This window comes from Carcharhinus amblyrhynchos, unplaced genomic scaffold (genome assembly GCF_965287045.1).
Source record: "Carcharhinus amblyrhynchos unplaced genomic scaffold, sCarAmb.v2.hapA scaffold_37, whole genome shotgun sequence".
NCBI lineage: Eukaryota > Metazoa > Chordata > Chondrichthyes > Carcharhiniformes > Carcharhinidae > Carcharhinus > Carcharhinus amblyrhynchos.
This window is the reverse complement of record NW_027649778.1, coordinates 766,640-786,202: the sequence shown is the minus strand read 5'-3', so window position 1 is coordinate 786,202 and position 19,563 is coordinate 766,640.

Genomic DNA, 19,563 nt, shown 5'->3' with positions numbered 1-19,563 from the left:
AATGTGAGATAATGCATTTTGGAAGGTCTAATACAGAAAGAAATATACAGTAAATGGCAGAACCCTTAAGAGTATTAATAGGCAGAAGGATCTTGGTGTACAGGTACACAGGTCACTGAAATTGGCAATGCAGGTGGAGAAGGTAGTCAAGAAGGCATACGGCATGCTTGCCTTCATCGGCCGGGGTATTGAGTTTAAAAATTGGCAAGTCATGTTGCAGCTTATGTTGAACCTTAATTAGGCAGCACTTGGAATATAGTCTTCAATTCTGGTCGCCACACTACCAGAAGGATGTGGAGGCTTTGGAGAGGGGACAGAAAAGATTTACCAGGATGTTGCCTGGTATGGAGGGCATTAGCTATGAGGAGAGGTTGGAGAAGCTTGGTCTGTTCTTATTGGAACGGCAGAGGTTGAGGGGAGACCAGATAGAAATCTACAAGATTATGAGAGGCATGGACAGAGTGGATAGTCAGAAGCTTTTTCCCAGGGTGGAAGAGTCAGTTAGCAGGGGGGCATAGATTTAAGATGCGAGGGGCAAAGTTTAAAGATGCACGAGGCAAGTTTCTTACACAGAGGGTGGTGGATGCTTGGGACTCTCTGCCAGGGGAGGTAGTGGAAGCAGATACAATCGTGACATTTAAGGGGCATCTTAACAAATCCATGAATAGGATGGGAATAGAGGGATATGGCCCCTGGAAGGGTAGGGGGTTTTAGTTCAGTCGGGCAGCATGGTCTGTGCAGGCTTGGAGGGACCGAAGGGCCTGTTCCTGTGCTGTAATTTTCTTTGCTGTTTGGAACCTGAGTCAGAGAGGTTTACAGCATGGGAACAGGCCCTTCGGCCCAACTTGCCTATGCTGCCCTGAGGAGCATCTCTTTTACACAGAGGGTGGTACGTGTGTGGAATGAGCTGCCTGAGGAAGTGGTTGAGGCAGGGACATTGACAACATTTAGAAGGCATTTGGACAGATACATGGAGAGGAAAGGTTTAGAGGGATATGGGTCAAATACAGGCAAATGGGGTTAGTGTAGATGGCCATTTTGGTCAGCACAGACCAGTTTGGGCTGAAGGGCCTGTCTCTGTGCTGCAGACTCTATGATTGTATGACACTAATTTTCCTGTGAATGATTGAAAAGAAATGTTACCAATTCTGCTAACAGATGCATAATGCTAAATACAACCAGAAAATGCTGGAAATATTCAGTTCAAACAGCATCTCTGGAGAGACAGAGGCAAACAGAGTTAACTTTGCGGCTCTGTCACACTCTTTTCACACTCTTCTCATTGGTTGTTGTGCCTTGTTAAAGTTTATCTATTAACGTCACAATTTGGTTTACATTAACACTGTAATGAAGTTACTCTGAAAATCCCCCAGTCCCCAAACTCCGGTGCCTGTCCAGGTTACACTGAGGGAGAATTTAGCATGGCCAAGGCACCCTAACCAGCACGCCTTTTGGTGGTTGAGGGAACCCAAGCAGACACGGGGAGAACATGCAGACTCCACACAGACAATGACTGAAGCCGGGAATTGAACCTGGGTCCCTTGGAGCTGTGAGGCAGCAGTGCTAACCACTGTGCCACCGCGCCAGACTCGAGACTCACGCATAGGTGCCTCTGTAATGACCCCTGTGATGTTACTGATATTGTTTATAAATAATTGCAGTAGATCATTTGGACCACTTCCCTGCATAATTATCTTTTAGCATCAACCATTTTACATTTCCATCTGATTGTGCAATATCTGTGCTCTGAAATCCAATGGTGGTGATGTGTTAGTTTAAATATTAATATTAACAGTCAGTACAGAGCAGTGTACAATCCATCCAAATACACTATAAATAGATCTTTACTGCCAAAACAGCTGTAACCATGAAAGCGTACATTACCTTCTGACCCACTGCCCAGCTCGCTAACAATGGGACGTGTGAACTGTGCTAATCATTACAATTTGTACTTCAGTCCAATGGTGCTAACATTGTTTTACTGGGGGTTTAAAATGGAAACTGCTTTTCTCCGAATTTCCTTGCTGCTAAATTTAAACAAGAAACTGGAAATAGGAAAGCAAGGACTGCAGCAGGATTCTGTCCTGACCCTCTTGCAGACTGGCAGTCATTCGGCTCAATGGGAAAGTGGTCCATTCACAAATGCTAACCTCACCCAATGGGTGAGCATTGTAGTGAACAAGGAGGGGACAGGTTGTGGAGGTGGAGGGGGTGGGAGGGGAAGTTGTTGGGGGGGTGGGTTTGGTGAAATGTCTGGGTTGAGATAAAAATTTAAAGTTTATTTATTAGTGTCACAAGTTGACTTACATTAACACTGCAATGAAGTTACTGTGAAAATCCCCTAGTCACCACACCCTGGCTCCTGTTTGGGGTACATTGAGGGAGAATTTAGCACGGCCAATGCACCCTAACCAGCACATCCGTGGGAGGAAACCGGAGCACCTGGTTAGCACTACTGCCTCACAGCGCCAGGGACCCAGGTTCAATTCCCGTCTTGGGTCACTGACTGCGTGGAGTTTGCATGTTCTCCCCGTGTCTGCGTGGGTTTCCTCTGGGTGCTCTGGTTTCCTCCCACACTCCAAGGAAGTCCAGGTTAGGTGCATTGGCCGTGCTAAATGGACCCTAATGTCAGGGGAATTGGCAGAGTAGATAGGTGGGGTAGCGGGAATAAGGCCTGGGTGGGATTGTAGTCAGTGCAGACTCGATGGGCCGAGTGGCCTCCTTCTGTACTGTAGGGACTCTATGATTCTATGATTCACCTGGGGGAAACCCACACAGACACAGGGAGAACATGCAGACTCCACGCAGGCATTGATCCAAGTCGGGAATCGAACCCGGGTCCCTGGCGCTGTGCTAATCACTGTGCCACTCCCAAGGTTGCTGAGTGTTAGAATACCCTGTTTTACGCAGGCTCCTGGATAAGAGTGTGAAGTGGTTATTGTTAAACCTGGGTTGATGTGTGGGGTTCATTAGGATTCCGAGTGTACTTGTTGTATAGAGCCAGGAGCGTCATCAGGGAAAATTAGAATAAGAATCACAAATTAGATCTGTCAATTCCCGTGGTTTAATTCAGCACCGTGAGAGAAAGCGCTTGCTGTCAGTGGTCCTATTTGTGGTTATTTTACAGCACTGCAGTCTTGTAATTAGTAATTAGTTGACCAAATAATGCCGCCTTCCCCCAGGTTTTTATCCACTGGTGTGTGAGTCAAACAGTTATCAAGATATTTTAATTTTTTTTATGTTAAATGCATTTTTTTTTCCAATCTGCCCAGTCAGGTTTTATTCCACAGGTAATCTGTCACCCGTGTCTTCCCCAGGTGGAGTGGCACAGAGGGTTAACACTGCTGCCTCGCAGTGCCAGGGACCCGGGTTCGATTCCCATCTTGGGTCACTGTCTCTGTGGAGTCTGCACCTTCTCCCCGTATCTGCATGGGTTTCCTATGGGTGCTCCGGTTTCCTCCCACAGTCTGAAAGATGTGCTGGTTAGATGCATTGGCCGTGATAAGTTCCCCCTCAGTGTAACCCGGACAGGCACCAGAGTGTGGCAACTCAGGGATTTTCACAGTAACTTCATTGCAGTGTTAATGTAAGCCTTCTTGTGACACTAATAAACAAAATAAACTTAAAAAAAGACTGCTGGTTTGCATTTGTGGGCAGTGAGTATAGCTATTTGACTGTGCTGGGCATCACAATCCTCTCTGACCCGATGACTCAGACACCAGAGTGCAACAAAGTCAGTGACGCCACGGGACCCTCACCCTGACACGCAGACATGTGTCATCGCGACCAGCCAGAGCTGAGCTGGCAGATAGATCACAGAATCCTACAGTGCAGAAGGGGGCCATTTGGCCCATCAAGCCTGCACTGACCACAATCCCACCCAGGCCCTATCCGTATAATCTCGTGTATTTACCCTAGCTAGCCCCCCTGACTCTAAGCAGCAATTTAGCATGGCCAATCCACCTAACTTGCACATCTTTGGACTATGGGAGGAAACCGGAGCACCCGGAGGAAACCCACGCAGACATGGGGAGAACATGCAGACTCTGCACAGACAGTGACCGAAGTCAGGAATTGAACCCGGGTCCCTGGCGTTGTGAGCCAGCAGTGCTAACCCACTGTGCCACCCCCAGTGTTTGTGTGAGAGTCTGACTGTACCATAACAAATAAATGAAATCCCTCCCTGCCCTTGATCCTGAAACTAAAAGCTCAAACTCCAGAATACATCCCATTTAATGAGGCCTAATTAAGGAACGTTCACTGCCGCCACCTTCCTCCAGATACTTTCTCTTTACAGTTTTTTAAATTGCAAATAAATTCCTCCAATGATTAATTTTATAATTTCTAACAACCTGAGAAATTGCTTGTGTGCTGGACACATCTTCCTGTCTTAATTAACTGCAGTAGGTGTGCTTTGCAGACACGAGTATATACATATATACATGCAAGTGTGTGTGTGTGTGAGTGTGAGGGTGAGGGTGAGCATGAGTGTGTGAGTGAGTGTGAGGGTGAGTGTGTGAATGTGAATGTGAGTGTGAGCGTGAGTGTGTGTGTGTGAGCGTGAGTGTGTGTGAGTGTGTGAGTGAGTGTGAGTGTGAGCGGGAGTGTGTGTGTGTGTGAGGGTGAGTGGGTGTGAGTGTGTGAGTGTGTGTGAAAGTGGGTGTGAGGGTGAGCGTGTGTGAGTGTGAGGATGAGTGTGAGGGTGAGTGTGTGTGTGTGAGTGTGAGGGCAAGCGTGTGTGAGTGTGAGTGTGTGAGTGTGAGCGTGTGTGAGTGTGTGTGTGCATGTGTATATGTGAGTGTGTGAGTGTGAGGGTGTGTGTGAGGGTGTGTGTGAGTGTGTGAGTGTGAGTGTGTGTGTGTGAGGGTGAGTGTGTGTGTGAGGGTGAGTGTGTGTGTGTGTGTGTGCGTATGTGTGTGTGTGTGTATGAGTGTGAGTGTGTGTGTGTGTGAGGGTGAATGTGTGTGTGTGTGTGTGTGCGTATGTGTGTGTGAGTGTGTGTGTGTGTGTGAGGGTGAGTGTGTGAAGGTGAGGGTGTGTGTGAGTGTGTGAGTGTGAGGGCGAGTGTGTGTGTGTGTGAGTGTGTGTGTGTGTGAGCGTGTGTGTGTGTGTGTGTGAGTGTGAGGGCGAGTGTGTGTGTGTGTGAGTGTGTGTGTGTGTGAGCGTGTGTGTGTGTGTGTGTGAGTGTGTGTGTGTGTGTGTGAGTGTGTGTGAGTGTGTGTGTGTGTGAGCGTGTGTGTGTGTGTGTGTGTGTGTGTGTGAGTGTGAGTGTGCGCGATGTGATAACGCAAGAATTTTTCATTTGGTTTGAACCTGGAAGATTTTTCCACCATTGCAGAAACTTTAAATAAAAGCAGAAAGTTCTGGGAATGTCCAACAGAGCAGAATTCTCCCACTGTGAGAATCGTAACGGACAAGATAGAAAATTTGATGGATCACTCGAAGTTTATTGGTTTCGGGTGGGAGTTTCTGGTCCTCGCCCCATGTTTCACCCAGTGACCATTCGTCAGGACTGGAAAAACTGAGAGATAGAGGTTTACGGAAACAGACCCTTCGGCCCAACTTGTCCATGCTGCCCAGTTTTTACCACTAAGCTAGTCCCAATTGCCCACGTTTGGCCCATATCCCTCTATACCCATCTTACCCATGTAACTGTCTAAATGCTTTTTAAAAGATAAAATTGTACCCACCTCGACTACTGCCTCTGATAGCTTGTCCCAGACACTCACCACCCTCTGTGTGAAAAAATTGCCCCTCTGGACACTTTTGTATCTCTCCCCTCTTAAACCTCTGCCCTCTAGTTTGAGACTCCCCTACCTTTGGGAAAAGATATTGACTATCTAGCTGATCTGTGCCCTTCATTATTTTATAGACCTCTATAAGATCACCCCTCAGCCTCCTACACCCCAGAAGAAAAAGTCCCAGTCTATCCAGCCAGGGAGATGATGGGGGTAGGGGGAGTGTGGGTGTGGGGGGAGTGTGGGTGTGGGGGGAGTGTGGGTGTGGGGGGAGTGTGGGTGTGCGGGGAGTGTGGGTGTGCGGGGAGTGTGGAGGCGGGGAGGGTGTGGGGGCAGGGGAGTGTGGGGGTGGGGGGAGCATTGGGATTGGAGGGAGTGAGGGGGCGGGGCAAATGTGGGGGCGGGGGAGTGTGGGGGTGGGGAGGAGTGTTGGGGCGGGGGGAATATGGGGGCGAGGGGGAGTGTGGAGATGGAGGAGAGTGTGGGGGGGAGGGGGTTTGGGGATGGGGGAGCATGGGGGCGGGAGGGAGTGTGGGGACGGAGGGTAGCGTGGGGGCAGGGGGAAGCATGGGGGCAGGGGGCAGTGTTGGGGGTAGGGGGCAGTGTGAGGGTGGGGGAGGCTGGGGGTGGGGAGAGTGTGGGGGTGGGGAGAGTGTGGGGGTGGACCGAGTGTGGGGGAACAGGGCAATGTGGGGGTGGGGGGCTGTGTGAGGGGGGGGAGCATGGGGGCAGGGGGCAGTGGTGGGGGAGGGTGCATTTTAAATCATAAATAGAGATGTTTTGAGGGTTTTGGGACTGCGAGGGTGAAAAACCTCTTTCCCGATTCGAACCTGCCCAATCCTGCCTTTCCCAGAGACTGGACTGGGGACAGTGACCAAAGCAGGTTAGCAATGTTAATGTTATCAGGCTGGAAACAGCATCGATGGGGGTGGGGGGGGCACAGTGGGTTAGCACGGCTACCTCACAGCGCCAGGAACCTGGGTTCAAATCCCGGCTCGGGCCACTGTCTGTGTGGAGTTTGCACGTTCTCCCAGTGTCTGCGTGGGTTTCCTCCGGGCGATCCGGTTTCCTCCCACAGTCCAAAGATGTGCGACTTTGGTGGATTGACCATGTTAAATTGTTTTCTTTGTGTCAGGGTGATTGGTGGGGTAAATGTGCATGGTTATGAAGATAGGGCCTGGGTGGGATTGTGGGCAGTGCAGACTCGATGGGCTGAATGGTCTCCTTCTGCACTGTAAGGATTCTATGATATTATCTGTGATAAACGGCTGGTGCTTGAGACTCAGTCGCTGCCACAGAACGGGGTCTTGGTGGATGTGGGAGTTGGCTTCACACCTCGACAATCAGAGCTCCAATTCTCCACCACTGTGAATTCTCCAGACATTTCCAATCTCACAGGGGCCAGCCACCCGTTTCACTAAAGCCTCCCACTCTGAGGATGTGTACACCACTCACCCTGCTGCTAGCTCAGCTGGTCCAAAATCCTCAAACTCCTTTCTCTCCCTCTCGCTCCCTCTCTGTCTATTTTGATTTTCTCCACTTTGCTCAGTTAACTCGGAGGGGCGTTGCCGTACATGGTGTCAACAGTAAACACACACACCCACTGCAGGTGTTCCCCAGGGTGGTATCTGAGATCCATCTTCAGTTCCTTCATCACTGACCTTCCCTCTGTCATAAGGTCAGAATTGGGGATGTTCCCCGGTGACTGCACAATGTTTAACACCATTCACAACTACTGAAGATGGTCACATCCAACAGCAGGTCAGAGCTGGGAATTCTGTGGAGAGGAACTCACTCCCTGACTCCCCAAAGCCTTTCCGCTATCTACAAGACACAAGTCAGGGGTATGATGGAATACTCCCCACTTGTCTGGATGGGGACAGCTCTAACAACCCTCGAGAAACTCAACACCATCCAGGACAAAGCAGCTCAGTTAATTAGTACTGCATCCATCACCGTAAATCCTCACTCCCTCCACCACCAACTCACACTTGCATCCTCCTACACAAGATGGAATGTAGAAACTCACCAAGGTTCCTTCAAGACCTCCTTCACAATCCATGGCCTTTATCACCTAGAAGGACAAGGGCGGCAGGTACAAGGGAACACCCCACCTGAAACTTCCCCTCCAATCCAACATCCATCCTGGTTTTGAGATACATCATTGTTCCTTCGCTGTCACTGGATAATAGTTCTGCTCAGACAGCACAGTGGGTGTACCTACACAACACGGACTGCAGTGATTCAGGAAGGCAGCTCACCACCACCTTCTGAAGGGCAGGTTGGGCCTTGCCAGCGACATTCGATAACAAACATAAGAAAACTCCATTCTTCACAATGCACGGGTCGAAATTCTATTTGCTAAATGTTGGGATGTTGAAAGTGTTTTCAGTTTAATTATCTCCAACAATTGAAAGTATACATTTATAGGCTGGAATGTTACTGTCCCCCCTGCCACGGGAATCGGAGCGGAGGGTGAGGGGAGGACCATGGGAACGTCATTGATCTCAGGAGGAATGAGGCAGTAAAATCCTGCCCATAATCTTTCTTAGCAAACTGGATTGTGTTACAGGATGGATAACTGTTAATTATATTAGTGGTTAAAATTCATGAGAATTTCTCTCTTTTCATATTACAACCTTATTACAGTGAAGTTAGTGGAAGAAATGATTAAACATCATCCATTCCAGTCAAAATTTACACAAATTCTGTTGTGCTGGGAAAATCTATCAGATATTGCTGCTCTTTCTATCAGTCAGAATTTATTGGAATTCAGATTAAACTGAACTCATTTTAACCTGTAATCCACATTCATGTCGTATTAATGTCAGAATCTACTCTGAACAGGTTTATTATAACTGGAACAGGGAGATGTGTGTTGTGCTTAATGAGAGTCAACTTTAGTTTGTGAAAATCTGGCCAAGAGGAAGAAAAGTAAAGAGAGGAAAGAGATAAGTAGGGTAAGTAGGAAAAATATTTTAAAAAACTTCTCTAAAGTTGGCACAGACTGAAAATGGAAACAGATTTATCACTGTATATAACTCAATGATTTTTTAATTCATTCCTGGGACAGGGGTGTCACTGGTTGGCCAGCAATTATTGCCCATCCCCAGTTGCCTCTGGAGGGCAGTTGAGAGTCAACCACGTTTCTGTGGCTCTGGAGTCACGTGTAGGCCAGACCGGGTAAGGATGGCAGATTTCATAGAAATATAGGAAATAGAAGCATCAGTAAGCCCTTCAAACCTGCTCCGCCATCCAGTTTGATCATGAGTGATCATCAAACTCACCCCCATTCCCCCACATCCCTTGGTCCCTTTAGCAGTTTACCAAAGATTCTTAGAAAGCACTTTCTAAAACAATGACCACTTCCATCTAGGAGGACAAGGGCAGCAGATACATGGGAACACCACCCCCTGCAAGTTCCCCTCCAAGCCACTCACCATCCTGACTTGGGAATATATCGGCCGTTCCTTCGCAGTCACTGGGTCAAAATCCTGGAATTCCCTCCCTAACGGCATTGTGGGTCAACCCACAGCACATGGACTGCAGCGATTCCAGAAGGCAGCTCACCCCCACCTTCTCAAGGGGCAACTAGGGATGGGCAATAATACTGGCCCAGCAGCGACACCCAGGTCCTATGAATAAATGAAAAAAAATCTATTTAACCCATCTCCTGCCTCCTGATTATATTTTTTCCGACCTCCCTTCCTTCTCCCAGCTGTGAAGATTCATTATATTGAAGTGATTTTTGTCATTGCACATTTTCCAGTTAAGGTTTGAACAGAGCTACCTGGTGTGAGGCGATAACTACTCCACCATTCTATAAGATCATGGCTGTTCTCATTTTAAACTTCAACTCCATATTTCTGTCAACTCCAATAACCTTTCACCTCTTTGTTCAGGAAGAATCTATCTCCTTCCACCTTAAAGTTATTCAAAGACTCTGGGCAGGATTTTCCAGCCATGTTCCCCCCAAGAAAATCCCTCTCGAGGTCAACAGACATTTCCGCGTTCTGTGTCCTGCCCACTACGATTCCCGTAGCGGGCACCCCAGGAAAATTCCACCCTCTATCTCAAACACCTGAAAGTTCCTAAGTCACACGATCCTCTGAGAAAAACTCTTTCCCACATCTCCGTCTTAGAGTCACAGAATCACATTGTTATAGAGGTTTACAGCATTGAAACAGGCCCTTCGGCCCAACTCGGCCTATATCCCTCTATACCCATCCTATTCATGGAACTATCTAAATGCTTTTTAAAAGACAAAATTGTACCTGCCCCTACTACTGCCTCTGGCAGCTTGTTCCAGACACTCACCACCCTCTGTGTGAAAAAATTGCCCCTCTGGACACTTTTGTATCTCTCCCCTCTCATCTTAAACCTATGCCCTCTAGCTTTAGTCTCCCCTACTTTTGGGAAAAGATATTGACTATCTCGCTGATCTGTGTCCCTCATTATTTTATAGATCTCTATAAGATCACCCCTCAGCCTCCTACACTCCAGAGAAAAAAGTCCCAGTTTATCCAGCCTCTCCTTATAACTCAAACCATCAAGTCCCAGTAGCATCCTAATAAATCTTTTCTGCATTCTTTCTAGTTTAATAATATCCTTTCTAAAATAGGGTGGCCAGAATTGTATTCCAAATGTGGCCTTACCAATGTCTTGTACAACTTCAACAAGACGTCCCAACTCCTGTATTCAATGTTCTGACCAATGAAACCAAGCATGCCGAATGCCTTCTTCACCACTCTGTCCACCTGTGACTCCACTTTCAAGGAGCTATGAACCTGTACCTCTAGATCTCTTTGTTCTGTAACTGTCCCCAGTGCCCTATCATTAACTGAGTAAGTCCTGCCCTGGTTCAATCTACCAAAATGCATCACTTCTCATTTATCCAAATTAAACACCATGTGCCATTCGTCAGCCCACTGGCCCAATTGATTTAAATGACAACCCCTTGTTTTTTTAAGTGACCCCCAGTTCTAGATTCTTCCAGCAGGGGAAGCATCTTTTTGGTTTCGGCCAAGTTCTCTGATCTCCTGACCCCTTGGTTCAAACATGGTCAAGACAGCTGAACTCCTAGAGGTCAGGTGCACATCTTTGGCCTGAGGGAGGAGATCCACAAAGCACGAGGAGAATGTATAAACTCCACACAGACAGGTACCCAAGGCCGGAATCGAACCTGGGTCACTGGCCCTGTGAGGCAGCAGTGCTAACCACTATGCCACCGTATCACCCCATTCCCTTGAATACACAGCTGGTCAGAGAGAGAACACCAGTGGATGGAACCTCAGGAAGGGGAGATTTATCCACTCTGTTACACCTTTCTCTGACTGAAACCTTAAAGCTTCCTTTCTGCTTGGAATTCTGTACTCTGTTGTGATCCAAGGTCAGCATCAGAAATCAAGTGAAACTCATTAACTGAAGCCTGGATCAGAGTCTGAAAAAGAGCCACTGTTTTTGAGGTGAATTTTATTCAATGACTTCCAGTTCCGAGAACCCCATTTTGTTATTCCACGCGGTAATGCTCGGAGCTACTCACCTTCCTCAGGAGACTTTATTAGATACAGTAAGATCCTGGCATGGATAGAGGATTGGCTGACCGGCAGAAGGCAGAGAGTGGGGGTAAAGGGGTCTTTCTCAGGATGGCAGCCGGTGACCAGTGGTGTACCTCAGGGGTCAGTGCTGGGACCACAACTTTTCACAATATACATTAACGATTTGGGGGAAGGAACTGAAGGCACTGTTGCTAAGTTTGTAGATGATACAAAGATATGTAGAGGGACAGGGGTAGTATTGAGGAAGCAGGGGGGATTGCAGAGGGACTTGGACAGGTTAGGAGAGTGGGCACAGAAGGGGCAGATGGAATACAGTGTGGAAAAGTGTGAGGTTATACACTTTGGAATGAGGAATAGAGGCAGAGACTATTTTCTAAATGGGAAAATGCTTCGGAAATCAGAAACACAAAGGGACTTGGGAATCATTGTTCAAGATTCTCTTAAGGTTAATGTGCAGGTTCAGTCGGCAGTTAGGAAGGCAAATGTAATGTTAGCATTCATGTGGAGAGGGCTAGAATACAAGAGCAGGGATGGACTTCTGAGGCTGGATAAGGCTCTGGTCAGACCCCATTTGGAATATTGTGAGCAGTTTTGGGCCCTGTATCTAAGGAAGGATGTGCCGGCCTTGGAAAGGGTCCAGAGGAGGATCACAAGAATGATCCCTGGAATGAAGAGCTTGTCGTATGAGGAATGGGTTGAGGACTCTGGGTCTGTACTCGTTGGAGTTTAGAAGGATGAGGGGGGATCTTATTGAAACTTACAGGATACTGCGAGGCCCTGGATAGAGTGGACGTGGAGAGGATTTTTCCACTAGTAGGAAAAGCCAGAACCAGAGGGCACAACCTCAGGCTAAAGGGACGATCCTTTAAAACAGAGATGAGGAGGAATTTCTTCAGCCAGAGAGTGGGGAATCTGTGGAACTCTTTGCCACAGAAGGCTGTGGAGGCCGGGTCACTGAGTGTCTTTAAGACAGAGACAGATAGGTTCCTGATTAATAAGGGGGTCAGGGGTTATGGGGAAAAGGCAGGAGAATGGGGATGAGAAAAATATCAGCCATGATTGAAGGGCAGAGCAGACTCGATGGGCCGAGTGGCCTAATTCTGCTCCTATGTCTTATGGTCTTAGATCAAAATCCCACAACGGGGACAATCACAAGGTGAAAATGTACGAATATATCTTTGAAGACAGTGGTGAGTTGTCTAAAGATTATCAAGCTGTTCCCAGGTCTACAGTTTGTTTCCCACGTACGACAGGTCCAATTATCGGAGATTAAGACTCAATCAAGTTGAGCTATGTGAATAGCCTGGGGCAAGGTACTCGCAAAAAGAAGGCTCAGTTGAGATTATTTAAGTTCCAAGATCCTTAAGGGAATAAACAAAACCCTCCGAGCGTGTTTGAGATTGACACAAAGTCCAGAAACTGAAGCCAAAAGCTCAGGCTTAGACAAGGGAGATGTACAAAAGGCTTTGTCTTAACTAATTGCTGTAGAGGCTGGAGAACTTGTGGAATAGGGTGTCGAGGGAAGCGACAAAGTAAGATGTCAGGGGAGAGTGAAGGGCGAATTGAGGGCGTAAGAAATTGAAAGAGTTTGTTTCTGTAGATGATTTGATTTAAGTAGAAACATTGCAGAGAGGAACAGGAGGAGGCCATTCGGCCCTTTAAGCCTGTTCCGCCATTCAGCATGATCGTGGATTTATTAGTCACATGTATTGGGGTACAGTGAAAGTACTGTTTCTTGCGTGCTATACAGACAAAGCATACCGTTCATACAGAAGGAAATGAGACAGTGCAGAATGTAGTGTTACAGTCATAGCTAGGGTGTAGGATAAAGGTCAACTTAATGCAAGGTAAGTCCATTCAAAAGCAGCAGGGAAGAAGCTGTCCTTGAGTCGGTTGGTGCGTGACCTCAGACTTTTGTATCTTTTTCCTGACGGAAGAAGATGGAAGAGAGAATGTCCGGGTGCGTGGGTAATGCTGGCTGCTTTTCCTGGTTTGTGTGATGGACCAGGCTATGTTCACAACCCTGTGAAGAAGAAGATGCTTCTTTCTGTCACCTCCAATATTTAAACAAACCTAAGCATTGTAACTCACACGTGAATCGGTTTTCACTCGTTATTATCTGTTGTAACCTTGCAGATTTGAAGCTATTTCACTTTAGTGCATTCCATCAGAATGATTACTGTATTCACAGCAACCTTCAATATCGCTGTTTATTGAATTTGTCACTTGTCACCAGTAATAATCTGACACGTTTGAGTTAAAATCAAGTCTGGGCTCCAGAACCGTGAGAAGGCCAATGGTTCCAAAGTTTTTTTAATTGAAGGTGAACCTCAAATCAATCAGTAACAAGTTCCATTCTCAGCCCCTCCCATGTACAAGCATCGCGAATATGAGGTGCAAGAGTAAAAGCAAATTATTGCAGATGCTGGAACCTGAAACCAAAAGAGAAAATGCTGGAAAACCTCAGCGGGTCTGGCAGCATCTGTAAGGAGAGAAAAGAGCTGACGTTTTGGTCCAGATGTCAAAGCTTTGACAAAGGGTCATCTGGACTGGAATCGTCAGCTCTTTTCTCTCTTTACAGATGCTGCCAGACCTGCTGAGATTTTCCAGCATTTCCTCTTTTGGTATGAGTTGAGAAAGTTGGCTTATGAGGAGAGACTGAGTAGACTGGGGCTATACTCATTGGAATTCAGAAGAATGAGGGGAGATCTTATAGAAACATAAAAGATTATGAAGGGAATAGAGAAGATAGAAGTTGTTTCCACTGGCGGGTGAAACTAGAACTAGGGGGCATAGCCTCAAAATAAGGGGGAGCAGATTTAGGACTGAGTTGAGGAGGAACTTCTTCACACAAAGGGTTGTGAATCTGTGGAATTCCCTGCCCAGTTGAGGCTCCCTCATTGAATGTTTTTAAGGCAAGGATAGATAGATTTTTGAACAGTAAAGGAATTAAGGGTTATGGTGAGCGGGCGGGTAAGTGGAGCTGAGTCCATGAAAAGATCAGCCATGATCTCATTGAATGGCGGAGCAGGCTCGAGGGGCCAGATGGCCGACTCCTGCTCCTAGTTCATATGTTCTTATCAAACACATGTTGAAAATGAGTGTGGCATTTATTTGGCATTCACATCAAGAAAGAATTATAAAATATATTTTAAAGGTGAGATAGAAAATTTCAACAAATAAAGAACAAAAAACAAAGAACAAAGAAAATTCCAGCACAGGAACAGGCCCTTCAGCCCCTCCAAGCCTATACCGACCATGCTGCCCGACTGAACTAAAACCCCTTACCCTTCCGGGGACCATATCCCTCTATTCCCATCCTATTCATGGATTTGTCAAGATGCCCCTTAAAACTTGCTACCGTATCCGCTTCCACTACCTCCCCGGCAGTATTCTGGGGTGTATCCCAAGGAACCCTGGGGACTTGTCTACCTTAATGTTTCTCAAGAACCCCGTTACCTCCTTCATCTTGATCTCAACATGACTCAAACTATCTACACATCCTTTCCCAGGCTCATCATTGGCCAAGTCCTTCTCTTTGATGAATACTAACACAAAGTCCTCATTTAATACCTCACCCATTTCTCCTGGCTCCACGCATAGATTCCCTCCCTTGTCCTTGAGTGGGCCAAACCTCTCCCTGGCTCCTCTCTTGCTCTTTATATATACATAAAAAGCCTTGGGATTTTCCTTAATCCTGCTGGCCAATGGCTTTTTTATGACCCCTTTTAGCCCTCCTTACCCTTTGCTTAAGTTGCTTTTTACTTTTCTTGCTTCGTGTGTTCCCAGCCTCGTACCTTTGACAAATGCTTCCTTCTTCTCTTTGACTAGGCTCACAATATCTCTCGTTATTCAAGGTTCCCAAAACTTGCCATGCTTATCCTCCATCCTTACAGGAATGTGCCAGCCCTGAATCCCTATCAACTTACACTTGAAAGCCTCCCATGTGCCAGATGTGGATTTGCCCTCAAACATCTGCCCCCAATCTTCAGTTCCTGCCTAATATTGTTGTAATAAGCCTTCCCCCAATTTAGTACTTTAACTTGAGGACTACATTTATCTTTATCCATTAAAGCTTACTGAACTGTGGCCACTGTTCTCGAACTGCTCCCCGACTGAAAAACCAACCACCACATAAAATCAGGTATAAGTTTTAATGAAACAAGTTGAATACAATATTTAAAGCGAGCATGAATATTTCATTGTGGAATACGTTTGCAATCAGTCTGAAATATATTGAGGAATTTATTTAATCTATCTTCTTCAAAGCACAGTATTTAGTTTATCATAGTATTTAGTATCTCGCTGAATAATATATCTGGAAAGATGCAAGTGGTTTGCAAATTTATTTTCAGGTATTCTGAATACAGATCCCTTCACCTATTGCTCCAGTATTATTGAGGAAGTCACAAGGGGCCCGAGGAATAGTTTATTTTCTTTACATATTAAAGAGAATTTGACAAATGTCTTAACATTCTGAAAACTATCTGTGAAATAATTCCCCGATGATATGGTGAGGTTTAGAAATAGCTAAGTGTTGTAAAGGGAAGACACCGTAAGGAAGTTAACGGTCTTTGAGGTAACAAGCAAAGTATTGACTTTATCTAACCTTTCTTGGGAAATAGAACATAGAACATAGAACACTGCAGCACAAACAGGCCCTTCGGCCCACAAGTTGTGCTGATCATATCCATACCTACCAGGCCTATCTATAACCCCCAATCCCATTAAATCCCATGTACTCATCCAGAAGTCTCTTAAAAGACCCCAGCGAGTTCGCCTCTACCACCAACGATGGCAGCCGATTCCACTCACTCACCACCCTCTGAGTGAAAAACTTACCCCTAACATCTCCTCTGTACCTGCTCCCCAGCACCTTAAACCTGCGTCCTCTCGTAGCGACCATTTCAGCCCTGGGAAATAGCCTCTGAGAATCCACCCTATCTACTCCTCTCAACATTTTATAAACCTCTATCAGGTCTCCTCTCAATCTTCGTCTCTCCAGGGAGAAGGGACCTAGCTCCCTCAACCTATCGAATGTTCCAGAGATTGTAGAACTGAGGCACAGAGGGGGCCAAAAGTCAAAATCTTTTTCCCGGAGTAGAAGGTTGGAAATTTTCTGCTCTGCCCGCCATGGGAATCGGAGCAGGCGAGGGGCGGACCATGGAAAGATCTGTTGACCTCGGTGGGGGGGTTTATGGCCTGGGGACTGGCAAGGCCATAAAATCCTGCCCACAATGTCTAATACTAGGGGGCACGCACTTATGATGAGAGGGGGAGAGTTCAAAGGAGATGTGAGGGGCAAGATTTTTACACAGAGAGTGGAAGTGTCTGGAACACAGTGCGAGGGGTGGTGGTGGAGGCAGATACGATAGAGGCTTTTAAGGGGTTTTTAGATAAGCAGATGAATATGGGAGGAATAGAGGGATATGGACCAAGGGCAGGCAGAAAGGATTAGTAGAATTTGGCATCATGTTTGGCGCAACATCATGGGCCGAAGGGCCTATTCCTGTACTGCTCTACGTTCTATGAGTCACACACAATAGGTGCCACCCCAAGGCATTGGGGCAGGGGTTGGTGAGGGGGGGGGGAACACTCAGCATTGGCTGCCTGAGCAATGGAACCAATCCAGAAATCCCAAGGTGTAAGGTGGAATCAGCCTTCAGCCTGTCAGAATCAATGAGAAATTGGACCAGGATAGGTAGGGTGCAGAGGAGGTTCACCAGGACGCTGCCTGGGATGGAACATTTCAGTTATGAAGAGAGGTTGGGTAAGGCTTTGATTGTTTGTGTTGGAGCGGAGAAGGCTGAGGGGGACGACCTGATCGAGGTGTACAAGATTCTGAGAGACATGGACAGAGTGGATAAGGGCAGCTGTTCCCTGAGTTGAAGGGTCAGTCTCGAGAGGGACACAGGCTGAAGGTGAGGGGCAGGAGGTTTAGGGAGGGATTGTGAGGGAAAATATTTTTACCCAGAGGTTGATGAGGGTCTGGAATGCGCTGCCTGGGAGGGTGGAGGAAGTGGGATATTCCTAATTCGACATGCTGTTAATGTTTAAATCAGCTGCCCTTTTTAATGGAAGCTGGAGCAATATTCATCTTTGGTTAAACATTTATCAACAACTTATCTCATTAAAATATTGATGGTGCTTCAAACTGCAACTGGAGCAAGTGTTGAGTGAACAAAGCAGGTTGTAATTGCCTCAAAATGGGATTCAGTGGTTAAGGTGTTTTTAGTGTTAATGGTGTCCTTGTGTGTGGGGGGCACTTAGGTTATCCGATTGTTGTAAATGTTTTGTGTAAATTTATTTTGTTTTCTGTTAACTTGCGGTAGCCATGGCAACATAAATTGAGCCTCTCCAGGGACACAAGCTGGGAGAGAGACTGAGCATGTGGAGAGATAGCACCTCCTGCAATCATGTTTACTCAGAATTACAGCCCATTGAACAGATCCGCTGTTATTCATAAGATTGCAAAAGTAATGCAAACGAGAAAAGCCTCATTCCAATAACTCGTCTGTTCAGAAATGAAACAATCTATAGCCCTGTCAGCTCATCATCCAACTGAGAGTGAACCATTTCTCACATTTATTACCCAGCTGGGAGACAATCTCAGTTTCCATTTGCATGCACTAATTCCCATCACACTCCTACCTTAAACTTACCATTAGTTACTGTGAACTTACAACCTCCAGACCGGGACTTGTGGTATGTTGATGTGGTAATGAAACCTTATATATGGGTTTTATATGTATATATATATATATATATATATACATAAACCTTATATATATATATATATGTATATGCACAGACAAGAAGGTTCGAAAGGCCTGTTTCTGAGCTGTAATTTTCTATGGTTCTATATATATGTAATATATCTAATATTTCTATATTAATATATATAGTGTATAATTTTGAATTAACCAATTATTAATTGAAGCCACAAGAGGTCGTCTTCACATTTACGACATTTGGGTAAGATGGACAGCACTAACCTGTTTGTTTTCTCTTTGTTAATAGGGTGGCACGGTGGCACAGTGGTTAGCACTGCTGCCCCACAGTGCCAGGAAACCAGGTTCAATTCCAGTTGCAGGTCACTGTCTGTGTGGAGTTTACACCTTCTCCCCGTGTCTGTGTGGGTTTCCTCCGGGTGCTCCAGTTTCCTCCCACATTCCAAAGATGTGCAGGTTAGGGGGATTGGCCGTGGTAAATTGCCCCTTGGTATCCAAAGATGTGCATGTTAGCTGAATTGGTAATAGTAACTTACCCCTTAGGGACAAAAGATGTCTGGGTTAGGCGGATTGGCCATGCTAAATTACTCAGGTCCACCTCCCCTGGCTACCCCCAACCCCATTCCCATAATCCCATGCATTTACCATGGCTAATCTACGTAACCTACATATCATGTGACACAAAGGGGCAATTTAGCATGGCCAACCCACCTAACCTGCACACCTTTGGAGTGTGGGGGGAAACCGGATCATCTGGAGGAAATCGGGGAGAGTGTGCAATTTCCGCATAGACAGTGACCCAAGGCGGGAATCAAACCCGTGTCCCTAGCACTATGAGGCAGTAGTGCTAACCACTGTGCCACTGCGCTGCACCCAATTGCTCTTGAGTCAGTCTGGTAATCAACTTGGCCACTGGCTGGCCATTCTTTTTCAAATGAGTGCTTCACCATTTGTTATTTCTAAGTTTGAACTCAGAACCTCTGGGTTGCTGTTCCTGTGTGACAATCACTGCATGGTGATACCTTAGCCTCAGGTGTCCACATTCTGAACACAGGTAATGATTTGATTTGATTTATTATTGTCACGTGTTGGGATGCAATGAAAATTATGCTATACATACAAAGCATACCATTCATAGGGTACAGAGGGGAGAAGGAAAGGAGAGAGTGCAGAATGTAGCGTTGCGGTCATAGCTGGGGCATAGAGAAAGATCAGCTTAATATAAGGTAGGTCGATTCTAGCTGTTCTAATAGGGTTAACCCTTCCATTAAAATAGCAGAAGGGATTGGTTAGAAAAACACACGAAGCATTTGATGAGCATTATTACAATAGCAGCTTTACATTTCTCCATTGAGGAAAACATAGCTAATGTTTCTAGAACCTTCAAGGACCCACCTTAGGGGATGCTGCCTGTAAACACAGAGGGTCAAACACAGGCTCAAAATCTTAAAACATCTTAAATATTTATGAATTCTTTATTTCAGAAAGGAACAGTCCATCTCCAGATGCACTCACATTTATCTGGATGCATCACTT